This window comes from Nycticebus coucang, chromosome 5 (assembly GCF_027406575.1).
Source record: "Nycticebus coucang isolate mNycCou1 chromosome 5, mNycCou1.pri, whole genome shotgun sequence".
Taxonomy (NCBI): domain Eukaryota; kingdom Metazoa; phylum Chordata; class Mammalia; order Primates; family Lorisidae; genus Nycticebus; species Nycticebus coucang.
The window spans coordinates 129431990-129447018 of NC_069784.1; positions in this window are offsets into that span (position 1 = coordinate 129431990).

Below are 15029 nucleotides of genomic sequence, written 5' to 3' on the forward strand. Positions count from 1 at the left end.
TATCAGGTAGCTCATCCATGCCATCTTGCAGGCTCTACATAGAACACACGATGAAGGGGGTTACTTACAAAAAGAAGATGTTCTAAAGTAAATAAAAAATAACTGTGCTGTCAACACCCAAGAGGCCATCCGAAGAGGCAGAGCTCTAAAATGTGGCCTTTTGAAACACTTCTCAACATTGAAATAGTTGACATTTTTAAAATAAACTCTTCTAAAAAACAGCTTTGAGTAGATAAGAAGATATTCATTTCCTCCAATAATATGATCCGTGTTGATAAAATTAATATCCGTATGGGCGGTGCCTGTGGCTCAGTGGGTAGGGCACCGGCCCCATATACCAAGGGTGGCAGATTCAAACCCAGCCCCGGCCAAACTGCAGCAACAACAAAAAAAGTAGCCAGGCATTGTAGTGGGTGCCTGTAGTCCTAGGAGGCTAAGACAAGAGAATCACCTAAGCCCAGGGTTGGAGGTTGCTGTGAGCTGTGTGATGCCACAGCCACTCTACCAAGGGTGATAAAGTAAGACTCTGTCTCTCCAAAAAAAAAAAAAAAAATTAATATCCATACAGTTGTGAATTTCAATATTGGTAAAAGGTGCCCTTAGCTCCTTTAATATCACTTAAAAGACACCAGCAACATTCTGTTTCTGGGGTTATCAGGTTATCACAGCATGCTGTTTACATCCCAGGATCCAAGCAAAAGTTGAAATTTGGAAGCATAAATAGCAAAGCCCAGTAGGAAAATGTGTCTGAGGTATAAAAGAATTACCTCTGAAAAGATCCTCTCTGACCACATTTATTGTAAAGCCCCCAGAGCATTCCAAGGCCTTAAGTCAAGTGTTTGAAAGCTAACAATGAGATCTTTTAGGTAATCTTTACATGAAATGTTTCATTCAAAATGGTGCAATGCATCTCACATAAAAAAGACAATTAGTTTATACATATTCTCTGTCTACTGGCAATTACCAAGATGAGATGTCCACTAGACAATTTTTTTTTGCAACTTCAGCCTTGAATACTGCAGAAGCTGACACTAACCCTTCTGGATAGTTCTAGCCAATGCCAGAACATGGGGTAGAACATGGTACCTCCCAAGGAGACACACCTACCCCAGCTATTCCTGAGGGCAGCTCTAACCAAGAACTATTGCTGGCAGAAATACAATCCTCTTCATAGAAATATCCACCCACAGAAAATAAGTATCTTCAGGAATTTTGCTGCCATTGCAGAAACATCAAGATTCTTGCCAAAATTCTCAACCTAATTCTTTTCTCGTGGGCCATATGGCATAGGCTAAGGAAAAGAGTGAGAACAGCTGTGCAACTTCACAAATGCTGAGTCCCTGCAGCCTTTCCCACTGAATGGTTCAGGGTCATGGTCAGAGGCACCCAGGTTGTAGCTAAGACCACTGTCATTAAGATCTAAAGCAAAAGTCAACTAAAAGGTCCAACTCTGGGACATCCATCCAGGAGCCAGTCGAATTTACCTGGATCATTTCAACTCAGAGTCCTCATTCTCTGCTGTCATCAGAAATGTGAAAAGTGCAGGGAATTACATACCTTTCTCACTGTTCAAGATGTAAACAAAATCAAACGCCAGCAGCTTCCTGTGCTAGTGTGTGGCAGATGTTCAAGCTCTTGTCATGCAAAACCATGGCATTTCTCAAAGGAGCAGGCAAGCAGGTCATCATATCCAGGGCAGTTGAGTTACAAGTGTAAGGACCATTGACACTGAGACTTTAGGATATGAAAAGGAGGTTGAGGGTGGATTGAAGGTGCTTTGTAACATTGAATAAATGCTGTGTGTGCAATTTAAAGACATTTTAAGTGCTCAGACATCATTAAAATTAAATGTATCAATCTTTGGAAGCACCTCCTGATTCAGATATATAAAAAATGATTCTAGACTCTGGGCAGAGAGTCAGCAAAAGATCAATTTTCTGGGGTTTCTTTCCACATGCATTTAATACAAATTTAATAATACACTTTTTCTCAACTCACTTGGCATTTCCTAGACACTTGAACTAAAGGAGAACGTCATTAAAATCCGCACTCGAGATTGCACTTAAACTTTACAAAATGACAGAGGAAGGTGGGGGTGTTACTTCTTCCTCTGAACTTTGAGAGCAGTTCAGGTTTGCGTCTCAGAGCTAAATGTCCTGGAAACTAATGTTTAAAGCTCGAGTTCAGGGCCCAGACCCCAGGGCCCATAGGAAGAATAGTCCTATGACCTTTGGTGGCACCTGGCGTGAGCACCTCCTTTTTCTCTCAACTTCCAAAAACTTAGTCTCTGATCCAATTGCATGCAAACAAACTTCATTTGCTTTAAAGTAAAATACAACTCCAGTGCAATAGGTAAGATGCTTCTTGAGCGTACTTTGAGGCAATGCAGGAGGCTTAGTATTTATTTGGGAAAACCAAGTAGAACCAAAAAAGGAAAAGGAGGGGAGGAAAGAGCTTCCTTATTTTGATCATCCTGACAGCAACATACCTTGCTGTCAGTCAGAGAAAGTTGGTTTGCCTTCTTACTCCTTATCCAAAGAAATTATCTCTAAAAAGTACTCAGGCTTTCTGTACAGCAGGTAGCAGCCTAGTCAACGTTGGAAAGATTCTGTAGACTTGATCAAATCAGAAACAGGACCTATCAAAGGCCACGCTGAGCATGGGCAGCTACCCTAGATAGTATTAGAGCTCTGGGTTTCAAGAAAACTTCTGTGCTTGGGGAAACAACACAAAACTATACCATTTCTTTTCTAGTGTAAAAATGGTTCAATATTCATCAGAACATCCTATATGTTTCAAGGTAACTAAAAAGAATAATAATAAAAAATAAATCTTTCAGAGTATATGTCTCCACTTCTGGTGTGGAAAGAACCGTAACTGTGTCTCATGCAGGGGGTACTCACGATCTTTATGGTAACTGTATTTTTCTCTCTCTGTACCTCTCAATGAGTTATGCTATTCAAAGCTAACTCTTGAATCAAATTTATTTAGTTTGCTTCTCATTCCAAACCATGTGCATGAAATGTAAACCTGTACAACTGAAAAATAGGTTGGTTTTTTTTTTTTTTGCTCAAATTCCAACAAATAGCATTCATAGCAATAAGCATATTCATAAAGAAAAATGAGTATTTGTGTTAGGCCCAGTAGGGAAAATTCACCTTGATGTTGTCCAACATGCCACAATGGGAATGTTCAGCAACAAAAACCTTCCAGGAAAAAAAAAAAAGTTGTTTTAAAATTTTCCTAGAATGTTCTCCTTCTTACCTTGCAATTCAATTTTTGAAAGGATCTAAATCTTGAAAACAGGCTCTCACATTCTATTCCCTTTCAAGCCTCTTAAAAGAAACTTCCGCTGTTTTGCCTCAAATGCATCATTTGCACTAGTCAGATTAGAAAATCCTCAATATTCATTGCACAGGGTTACAAAACACCAGATGGAAATGAGAGAAGTGGTGTAAACTGAGGAAGATACAGGAAAAGAGAAAAAGAGAGCCCTTTCTGTAAGAGCCCGGGTAAAACTGAACATAGTCATAGCCCAGAGTAGCTGGAATAAGCTTTGTTAACTTGGGCATGGCCACACTGCTTTAATTAACCAACACCAGGGCATTATATTTGCATGACCGGGTAGTGACTGTGATTCCATTGCCCAAAAGCATAGCTGGAATTTCTCTCTGTGTTGGGTCCTTGATCTTGGGGTTCAAAGAATGAAACCACAGACCACTCCAGTAAGTGAAAGGACAGGTTTTGTTGAAAGACAAGAGATCAAAAGGGAAGACGGAGCCTCTGGCAGTGGCGGGGGAGCAAGTGGACAGCCTTCCTGGGCCTTCTTTCCAGGGTTTAAGTACTGTTCTGCTTACCCTACGGCCAGGGAGGTTTGAGGAGCTTAAGTTCAGTTGGCCAGGGGTCTGCGGGCTGAAAATAACCCTAAAATTAGCTAAGGAATTCTGTCTTTGCAGTCCTTGCCCCCGGTGAGGAGCTCCTGGAGGAACTGCCCCATGACACACCAGTCAGGCTGCTTTTTCCCAACCTTGCTTGAATGCAGCCCAGGGAAGGGTCTGTTTATGCCTAAAGATGGGGGTCTGTGATGAGACTGATTTCTGAGCTCACCTAGACCTAGAAAATGGGGGATCCCTGCCTAGCCCTGAACGGCAGAACCCTGAATCAAAAGGACAGAACAGAAGAACCTCTGGGAAGAACAGCAATTATTTTTCCTCATTTTCAGGAGGGCAGAAATGCCCCAGGACTATAGGATATGGGCAAAATTCAGGTGCCTCAGAGGCTCTCCTTCTCCCGTTCCCCTCAGGAGCTGTGCTCCCAGGCTGTACTGATTATTTTTCATAGTCTGTGTTACATTATGGCAGCACTGCCACCACCCTGCACTGCTGGGACACCAAAACAACCAAGCCTCCAAATCAGCCAGTGCCTCTTTTAGTCTACAAGTGGCTGGTAGACTCAGCTTCTGCAGCTACAGCTCTGAGTTAGGAGGGCTCAGACACAGGCCTGCCATGCTCAGTAAGCTCCCAAAGGACCCCCAGGCAGGGCAAACCTCTGCATCCTGCTGGCTTTGAGGGACATAGCAGAGTTCTGACACTTCCCAAATAAGAAAGTGGTGCACGCATGTAGCGTCCCTTACTCAGCACAGCCTCAAGATGCAGCATTATTAAATTCTGTACTTTCCCCTCCATCATAACACATGCGGTCCAAAGCACCATGCTTTGAGATCAGTGAACATTATTGTCTAAGAATGTCAGAGACTTCCAAAAGAGAAGAGGTCCCATTTATAAAGCAACTTAGAATAAAATGGCCCATAAGGTGTTTCCAAATGCTACTCCTTATCTACCTCCTATTCGAGGACTTTGGGGTGGGGGGACAAGGTGTTTTTGTTTGGGTTTCAAGTTTTTTTTTTAATTTTTTTTTAATCGTTGTTGTTGTTTAATTGTTTTAAAACTTGTTGCTATATTCAAGATTTCTTTTTCTTCTCCCTGGAATGTTTGTCATCACACAGATGCATGCTCTCCTGAGAATAAAACACCGACCAGCCCAGGGTAGGAGAGGAGCACCACCAGTGGAGACACATCTGTCCTCACACCTGCCTGACACCGTGCGGGCCACCCACACTTTCCCTTTCCCTCACTAACAGCTCTCTTCTCTCCCTCAGTTTAACTTAGATCCAGCTTAGATCAATCTCCAATATCCTGACTAGCACTAGAAACCCAGGGCTGATTCTCTGCAGGTGGTAGACCTGATTCCCAGTGCCCTTTCCTACCTCCGCAGGGGTCCATTCAGGAAACAGGAAAATGACAAGGGCTTCCTGTTACTCTCCTCAGCTCTGAGACTACTGTTCCCTCTGCCCCCAGGCTCACCGGTGCTCTGACTCAGAGGGGAGTTGTTACTGATCAGCACTACATTCACTCCAAACTCATTTGCTTTATGGAAATTCATGGCCCTTATTTCTCAAAGAAATAGAGAAAACCAATTGGCCTCCTACCCAGCTGGGTACTTTCCATGCTGGCTACTGCATGTATATATAAATTAGGCTCAAATAACAGATTATTTTCAGAATTTATAAACTCAGTACCGCAAGTAGTAGTCTGGTAAATATTCTCAGGATCCCCTTGCTACAGGAATTCAGTAAAAAAATCTTGTGTTTACCTGAAGAACTGTCCAATAAGTTGTGTTTTTTCTTAAGAAATTTCATCCATTTATTGGAGCAACAAAATAAAGGTGGAGGGAATCCTGTTTACATGATTCCTTTTCCACTTTTGTGATTAACTCCCTCCTTCTAACTAAACCTTATTATAACCAAAACCATGAACCAAATTTAATACAGTTCCTAATAAGGGTCTATGATCCATTTATTTTATCTGTGCTTGCTACCACAAAATTCTAGTGAAATCTGAAACCTCGGACACCGAGGTCACTTGTACCAAGATGTTGCTTGGCCCCTGCACGTGGGAATGCGTATAAAAATATGGAAATCTCTTTTCAAGTCTCATTTTTCCCACAAAAAGGTTGAACTATCCAGTAGGAAATATGAGGATCAATTTGGTTACTGTTTTCTTATCGATCCTGAGGACAGTTGAAGCGATTATGCTGGTTTTCCTCTAACTAGTGGATTTCTCACTTCAAGACAGCTGGAAGCTGAGCAGATAAAGATGTCAGAGGGAGAGGGGCTCGCTCGGAGCTGAGGGAAAGGAGAGAGATCTGTCAAGGGTAACCTCCAGGTCACAGCGATGCCACCTGTGACATGAATCTGAAAATAAGAAGCATTTCTTCTAGTTCTGTTTTTACACAGTGTATACTTTTGTTAAAAAAAAAAACAGGAAATGTTAGGTTGAATCTATAAACACAAGTCAATTTAACCCTGTCATGTCAAAGGAGATTAGGAATTTTGACCTATATCTGTATTTCATAATATTTTGAAATATGAGAATCTCATGTCAACATTATATAATATTGAAGGCTTCCACATACAAATACGATTTGAATGTTAGTGCTCAGTGTTAGGAAAAAAAAAGTCTGTAATGTAAAAACAAAAACATCAATAATATTTTTAAATGTGTATTTTATTTCTCATAAGAGCACCTACATTTATTCAAACATATTCTTGAAACATGTTCTCTATATATATTCTTGAAACATGTTTATTTAGTTCAAGGTCTGATAAACATATGACTTCCCAGACTGCTGGGAAAAGATTCAGAAGACCCCTGTGATTTTTAAATGGCTGGTTTGTTTGAATGTTTTCTTAATAATCATTTTACCCATACTTTAAAAGAACCACCACCAGCCCCCAACACACATGCACACACACACATGCTCCATAATGAAATAGACTCTTGGGAACTATATGGGAATTGTGATCAAAATAGAAGGCAATGAATAAAATAAAACTTACCAAAGGCTCACCTCCTTATTTGAAAGTACAGAACGAATAAGTTATTTGTATTTGTACTCTGAAAGTAAACTTAAAACGAAAACTAGAACATGCTTTCTAGAACATACCGTCTCTAATTTAAACCTTAATTATAAATTGAAATCATCACATTTTCTCTGCTCAAACCATCAATTGCACCATAATGTTTGAATTATTCATAAATCCTGAATCAATAAAATTTAATATTACCATTTACCATTTAATACTACTACCATAACAATTTCTGTGATGAGCATAGCTACATGAATATTGGAATATCAATTCTAATTAACTTAAAGGGAATTAAATTTAAAAATTAGTGTATATATAAATATGCATCCCCATCATATACCAATTAAATAGCTATGTAATAAAATTAATATCATTATATGAAAATAGATGCCATCATATAGAAATATTTCTATTAACATAGACAGACTATATAAAGGGAATATATATACATACATCTATACACACCAATATAAATGAGAACCTATATTGGCCTATGAACACCTATTAATTGATTAATTAATTTATTTATTTTTGAGACAGTCCCACTATGTCGCCCTCAGTAGAGTGCCATGGCATCACAGCTCACAGCAACCTCCAACTCCTGGGCTTAAAGTGATTCTCTTGCCTCAGCCTCCTGAGTAGCTGGGACTACAGACGCCCACAGCAATGCCCAGCTATTTTTTGATTGCAGTTATCATTGTTGTTTAGCAGGCCCAGGCTTCGGTGTATGTGGCCCGCGCCCTACTCACTGAGCTACAGGTGTCAAGTCAAAACTATTAATTTAATAAGAATTAAAGATGAAATGCCAGGCTCCACTAAATCATCCTCCCCTTGGCAATACATTTCCTGAACTTTTCACCCTCTTAAATAATAATTCTGACAACATAAAACAATGAGTGACCTTGTTGTTTTCATTTTGTCATATTACATGAAAAAAGAAGCCACATTGCAAGTGGAGTTTATAAAAAGAAATAGAAAAATCCACTCCATCAAATGTAGCAAACAGACAAGTTAAACCACGTGTCTAAACATTCGGTGCTCTGTCACTTGTCATTAAATTTTTTGTAACATTAATGACACGTTTTTGCTCTCCAAAGATAATTTCCACTAGAAAAGAAAAGATACGCTGCATGTTTTAAATTACACTTGAAATTCAGGTAACTTAATAACATTTAGTTTTAAAAAAGATATTTATAACATTTCAGTGGGAAAAAATCAAAACATTGTAAAGGATGTGTTTGATTAAGTGAGGTTATTTTATGGTTGATTAAGTTCAAATATTTTAAAACAGAATCCTGCCCACAAACTACTTTTCTCCCCTGCAGTAGGAATGGCAGGTGAATTGTTTCTTCTTTATTCTACAGCTTTAAGTCCAACCCGACATCAGCAATCCACCCTTTCCCTGTTGGTCTCTTTCTGGGGGGTTGTAATCCTTGGTCTGAGAGAAGAGCACAGCACTAATCCATTTCCTTGAAAGTGTTGGAGGGTGAAATGAAAATCCATGTCCTGTCTCTCTGCACATGGATTCAGTTTCTATGGTAGGATCACATTTTAATTTACAGTAGGTTAAACACCTAAGGAGCAGGTAGAAATGCCAACTGCTGGCATTAAAAAAAAAGTCTAGGGTAGTTCTTGCCTTGCAGATTTTGTATACAAGTAAATGAAAACTGGTATCTCTCGGGGGTCCCTTCGTGGCCACCACTTATCTGCCCGGGACTGGCAAGGTCTCCGGCCTCTCTAGCTGCGTTCTGGACACTGACACTTTGCTACTAGCTCAGGAACAATTGCTTTTAGGTGACTGAGGGCTATATACTTTAGCAGAATGGAGAGAGAGAGAGATGAACAGTCTTTCAGGGAAAGAAGTAGTCTTAGAAGAATAAGTCTTAGCAATCTTTAGCAGAGAGGCTCAGATGCTCTGCAGGCAGGAAAAGGGACAGAGTCAAAGCGAGCGGGTCAATGATAGAATACCTACGCTCCCGACTAGAGGCAATCTTGTGGCTCTTAACACCACAGGTGTAGAAACTGCCAATCACTGATGCTCTCCTCTCCCAAGCTCTCATGTTGGTTGACAGAGCAGAATCCCTCCCCATGCCCTTTTCACCAAGGTGTCACATTGCGGAGCTACAGGTGTTTCTTATAACTCTCACTCCTCCTTGCCATATGCTATATGGGCTGCTACAGGTATCTTTCAAACCACAGCACAAAATCGATAGATTTAACAATGAGCACAACATAACTTTCTGGGTGTGGTTTTAAAATCTTTCTCCACATCTGTCTTTCAAAAATATTTGCCTGGGAATCTGTATCTCACCTCTATGCCCCTGCCCCCAGGAATAGAGAGAAAATATATATATTGTTTGTTGCAGTGGTGGACAAAAAGGAAGGTTGAAAATATACAACACTGTTTTCATTTTGATGCTCTGGGAGTTTTCTTTAATTTTTTGGTTCTCTCTTTTCATTAGTGTCTTAGTTCCATCATAATCTCTTTCTTTTGTTGAAAATAAGTATCTTCACTTGCAGTAAGCTGTCATCGCATACTTTATGCACATTTCCAAGTAGGATCGGAGGAGCAAGTGTAGCTTTCAAAGGAACTCCCTACCTGCCAGATCATAATGATCTCGTGTCCAGAACAAAATGTTGACTTGTGCAAACAGTGAGCATATCACTAAGTTATTTTTACATTATTCCTGTTTATTTAAGACAGTTGTATGTAAAAAGATATAAACTTTTGCCTTGCCTTGTATTCCTCTTGATGTGCCAGAATACATAAACATCTTGGGCTGTGTTGTAATTTTCTTGCATGTAATATGTGATTATATATCTATGACCAATAAAGAAACCCTGATAGTGATACAAATCCAGATTTTTCCATTGTCTTTCTCATTCCTACATGATCACCAACCTGTTTTAAAAGATACCAAACCATTTTCTCAATATTTGACACCACCAGTTTTAACAGTGGTAGGCACCTTGGTGGTATGTAGTGTTATTAAGGGTATAATTTGCATTTTTCTGGTAGTAATTATGCTGAGTGTCTTGTCATATACTTTCTAGAGCTTGGAAATTTTCTTTTATAAAGTGTTTACATGAATGTTTTACCTTTTGTATTGAGTTGAATGGTGCGTTCTATTGATTCTAGTTCTTTGTAACTTCTCAATACATATCCTTCATTGGATATAAAATCATGGTCACCTAACAATGGATATGTTCTGAAAAACGAGTTCTTATATGGTTTGTCATTGTGGGCATTGTGAACATTTGGGCAAGAATGTACTTGTCCAAACCTAGATGGTAGAGCCTTCTATCTGCCCAGGCTATACAGTGTGACCTGTTGCTACTGGAATACATATTTAGACAGCACGGTTCTCTACTGGAGGCACCTGTAACACAGTGGTAAGTATTTATATATCCAAACATACCTAAATGTAGAAAAGGTACAGTAAAAATATGGTATTATAATTTTATGGGACCACTATCATATATGAGGTCTGTCATTGGCCAAAATGTTGTGCAGGGCATGATTATATACATTGGAAGTATCTTTCCCCACTCTCTGGCTTGTTTTTATGCCTTTAAAGATATATTTGGATGAACGAAAGTTATGTATTTTAATATAGTCTAACTTTCAGTGACAGTGGCTTCTACGTCCTGCTCAAGAGACATCTTTGCCTACTACAGAGAGATACTCCTACGTTTTCTTCTAGAATCTTTTACCTTTCACGGTCTACAGTTTCTATGGAATTTGTTTCCATGTGTGATATAATGTAGGCACACTGTTCACTGTAGATTCAATATGGATATTCAGTTCACCCAGTACTTTATATTGAAAAGACTATTTTTCCCACCTCGTTGTCATTTACCTATGCTATAATTCAGGTAACCCTATGTGTGGAAATCTGTTTATCTGCTTCAATGATCTGTCAATTCTGTTTTAGATGCTGTAACTTTACAGTGAGTCATGACTCTCTAGTATGTAAGTCCTTTAGGCTATTTGACCTAAAGATTGATTTTGCTATTCTTGGTTCTTTAGATTTTTCATACAAATTTTAGAATTAGCTTGTTACTCTCTACAGAAAAGGTCAAAGGGATTTTAATTAATATTAAAGTGTTGCCTGCTAGAAATGGCCTATTAGTTTGGTTAACTGGGGCACAGTATTTGAGAACTGAACAATGGAAGAAGCTTTAATTTTAGATGAAGCCAAATTTTAAAGAATTTTGAATGTCATTTAAGGATTTAATACTTTATTCAGTATACAATAAAGAGGCAACAGTGATCTTTAAGCTGGGAAGTCAGATGATTAAATTTGTATTTTTTGCAAAATTCACCAGAAGTCTGCAATCCATGCCCTACTCCAGCCACCTAAATTCCCACATACCTTACATAAATTTAGTTATGTTCATTCCTAGGTGCTGGGAGATAAGTTATTCCCTCCATAACCCAAAGCAGAAGGAGAGCCGTTTCATCCCTGGTGTTGAGGGGAGAGACCTCCCATGTGACAGAGTAAATACAACCAAAACATACTTCTTTCTGATGCACCAACATTCAACCCAAGCCTTGGTTTGAGAGGCAGGAGGGTGCTACAGCGAAGGCACAATTCTTTGGGATGTAACAGCAAATGCGACGGCCATGACTCAGGCTCTGGATCTGTACATGAATCACCCCCAGCACCCCTCCATCGCCCTTGTCCTTCCCCCTAATTCCTGAGGCAGGGAACAGACTCAACCCTGAAAATGCTGGAGACAAAATACATCAGAAGCTACACTATGCACAGTAACACACACACAACAACTGATTAAATGATATGCAACCATGACTCAGACTCCTCGCCCTCAAACTTCCAACCCAGATAGAAGGAGCGATCAGGCTGACCTGAAAAAGTACAGAAAGTTCTCTTTCAGAAACTGGCTAGTCATGCAGCTTATTTTAAAATTCATAAGCATTTGTAGGACAAGATTCGAAAGAAACAACTATTAATGAAAAGAAAATGAGAATAGTAGATAATTCAGTTATCAAAACTAGGCAACAGGAACTATCTAGTTCATTAGATTTTGTGTTGGGAAGATAAGATCTGAGTCCTCCTTTAATTCCCACCCATCTCCCATGGGGTTGTGGAATTCCAGGTGCAGTCTTGTGGCCACGTGTAACTTGGACCACTTTTCTAGGTCAAGTCTATAGTCCTCACCCTGATCAAGCTTTTTCCCCCCATATGTATCATAGAATTCATTGGAGGTGTGTTTTGCAAAAGCGAAATAGGTCAGAATAACTAGAAGCATTTGAGATCTCTTCCCTTCTTCCCTTTTAAGTCTGGGTAGCCATCCTAGACTGATAGGCTTAATCTCTGTCCAGATCTAAGGGGAAACTTAGCTCTTTTTAACATTTTGTGTTTTCCCTAGTAACAGGCTCCAAGGCCAGCTTGAAAAGGCTATGAAAGGCTTGGGCATAGTGCCCAATTCCTCTGAGCTTCCTGGTTCAGCTCTCCAGGTGAGTGGAGCCTCTTCTCGGCTTTGGCAGGGAGACACAGAGGCTCTCAGGGAATGGAGTCAGCAGACATAAGGTCTACTCAACATTTTCCCAGCACAGCCTGGTACTTATAGCACCAGCTTCCCATTGAAACTAGATATGTGTTTTCCGGAAGTATGACCAAAGCAAGTTCTCTAAAAACATCAAGACCGGGAGAGAAGGTTGAATGCATTTGACATTTAATATTCCCTAAAGAAACATCATAGAAAAATCAAAACCTCACTGGAACTTTCCTTTTTGGTGTTGGCATTTCTTCCTACTTTGATTTACACAGACCAAGGTAGGGAAGGGGATGGGATCATTATCTTGTGAACGTTTAGGACCCATAAAAACATCATTCAGTTCTGCCCATCTAGAAAACCCTATGCCACATCCCAGAGAGGCCTGCTTGGTCCCATGGGTCCCTGGCTGTCCCAAAGCCGTGAGAAGCCACAGCACACGGATAGGTGCAAACCTCTCCCTGTGTGTGCCACAGCCTCTCGCGAGCACAGCTCCTGTTCTCCTTCTCTCCCACCCCACCCCTTCCTGATTGCACCACAGCTCCATTCTGAGGCCAAACGTGTACCATGAAAAATACTCTGCCCGAGGAGAGAAAGAAAATAAGAGAAACCCCAAGGGGAATGTATGATATTAGGCTATCCTTGAACAATGGTACCAAATTTCAGCTGAATAATCTAGAAAAAGATGCCAGATATAGCAAAGTGATTCTGCAGTCTGAGCTCATCTGAATCTCTCAGACCTTCCTCCCCTCCCAGGATGACTAGGGGCCCTCCTGTCCCACCTCGGCCCTCAGCCCTCTTTCCCCACTGACCCAGCATCCCCATAGACAGTGCCTGAGACACATTCTGAAATTCAGGCACAGAAAAATGTGCAGTTCCTTTCATTCTAATACAAAGGGACTGTGACAGGAACTGGCAGCTACTTTCCACGACCCACCCATATGATGTGGAAGGAGCTGGGACTGGAGTGATTCCAATGTGTGACAAGGAAGAGTGAAAAGTTTAGTAGGCAACTGCCCACACCTGTCTGCCCCCACAAACCCTATAGTATTGGGGGATATAAAGCATCTTTGAAGGACACTCACCTTTTAACACTTTTAATGATAATAAAGATGTTAGTAAGGATACTCGTCAAGTACAAACCATTCACAGTCTTTTCGCTAAGTTTTTCATGATTGTTATCTCATTTAAATGTCATGACAACCTCATCAGGAAGTTTTGCTAGTATCCCATTTTCCAGATGAGGAAGCCAGGACCAAGAGGTTATATGCATAATGGGCTATCCACAGTAACCCAGCAAATCTATCAAAGCTATGCTCTCAAACTCCATATACCACTTCCTTCAAAAATTGTTCCCAAGCATACAGGTGACATGCTGTTGAAATATAAATAAAATTCCATGATTAAAAAAATAAAGCTAGAGGTGGGCTTATCAGAATATTATAGCTATGCAAAATGATAGAATGGATAATATAAGAATATATTTATTATGTTAAGACCTATTTGTTACCTCCAAACGTTCTAGCTTCTGTGGAGTGCCTTGCACAAGATTAACAAATTATTTTATGATTAAATAAGAGGTAAACATTTATTTACTCAGTTATAAATATTTTTCTGTAATTTAGACAGAGTAAATTCAACAGGAATCAGCAAGTTCTCTATCCTGGGGGCCACATCGAGGGCTACCAGAAATTCCAAACCCAAGGTTGTAGAGATGTTTACCATCCTCATCCAATTAGCCTATAGAACAAAACAAAAGTGGATGGTTTTTATATATAGAATGAGAGAATGGTACAGATTCATTCATAAGTGAAATTATTTGTTTTATGTGCCATGAGATCTCCAAAGGAAAAATCATTTCTGCCACAAACAGTCTGGGAAAGTTAACAGGTTAAGATAAAAGAAGTGAGTATAAAATCAGGCTCAGTGCACAGGACAAGAAGGGCGCTGGAGAAACAGGGATTCCCTGAGCCAGACACAGGAGAATGAAGAGCTCTGAAGACCCAGAACTCAGGGCTGAGACCCACCTCTCTGAATGAATATTCAGTATTCATTCGTGTCCAGCTAACATCAGACACACTGCTGAGAACTAGAAATACAAAGACAAAAAGACGTTGTCTTCTCCTTCAAAGAGTTCTCAGCCCAGCGGAGAACAAACAAAAATCAAGCCAGAGGTAATCTGTGAGCTTTCTGTGACCCCCGACCTCTTCTACTTTCCAACAGGTCGCTCCCTGAGCCCATTTCTGCTACTGCAAAATCACTAATAATTGAGATGAAGATTAAATTAGACAGTATATAGAAAGCTTTCAGAAAAAAAGTTTTTGATGCTGGTGATATTTAGAATGCCTTCATAGACAAGAGAGTCTCATCCCAGCTATTCATTATAATCATCTGTTTGTTTTGAATGCCTGGACCCCGCTCCAGATGAACCCTATCAGTGAAGTGGCTGGAGGTGGGCCTGGTCATCACTTTTGAAAAAGAGCCGCAGGTTAGTGTCACTTGCACGCTGTCTGGGTTGACATGTGGACGGAATGAGGAAGGCAGGGCAGCTTCTGTGTTTGCAGAGAGGGAAGCAGAAAAG